General features: G+C 39.3%; 1 protein-coding gene across 1 annotated transcript in view; it reads left to right on the forward strand.

The window, feature by feature from the left end:
* SNAP23 (synaptosome associated protein 23) overlaps positions 1–654 on the forward strand; it is a 14,048-nt gene that overhangs the window by 328 nt on the left and 13,066 nt on the right. The window lies entirely within an intron of this gene.

The raw sequence follows: 654 nt of genomic DNA on the forward strand, positions 1-654 counted from the left end.
GCCAAACCTGCAGCAATTACAGTAATCCAGATGTTACTTATTCAGTGCAACTATGTAATTGAAATTTCATCATGTTTCTGAGTATTAAGTACATGTGAGATCTTCATCCAGAGAACCAGCTTGATGTCATTTTCCTGTGCTGAATGTAATTCAGTGAAAATAGGTTCTTCTCTGTCCCAGCTTTACTGGTCCTTATCTGTGCAAACCAGCTTGAAGGGCATTCCCAAATTCAAAGTTGGGACTGAGCTGCCCTAAATAAACCTCATGAAAGGAGCTTAAGCCTGTAAATTAAAAGATAAGTCACTGATTGTATAGTCAAATTGGACTACTGTAAACTGAGCTGTTAGAGGCCCTGTGTGAGAATTTCTGATTTTTTTTAGTGATGGCAAAAACTAAGTTGTGTTGACAGCTACTTAGAAAAACCTCCTAGAGCCATATTCTTGGGCTGAGTAGGTATGTTGGGTGCTAAAGACCAGACCTGCTGAAGTATTCTCTAAATCCTGAAGTACTTCAGCTGTAAGGGATTAGGTGTCTTGGTTTCAATTCACCCCCAGAGATATGCACACTTACTGCAAAGAGCTGTAAACAGCATTCATTCACCCAGCTAATACCCCTTCTAGGAGTAGTTACTAATGTTATGTTTTCTGAAGTATT

Source organism: Egretta garzetta, unplaced genomic scaffold, assembly GCF_000687185.1.
Source record: "Egretta garzetta isolate BGI_Z169 unplaced genomic scaffold, ASM68718v1 scaffold526, whole genome shotgun sequence".
Taxonomy (NCBI): domain Eukaryota; kingdom Metazoa; phylum Chordata; class Aves; order Pelecaniformes; family Ardeidae; genus Egretta; species Egretta garzetta.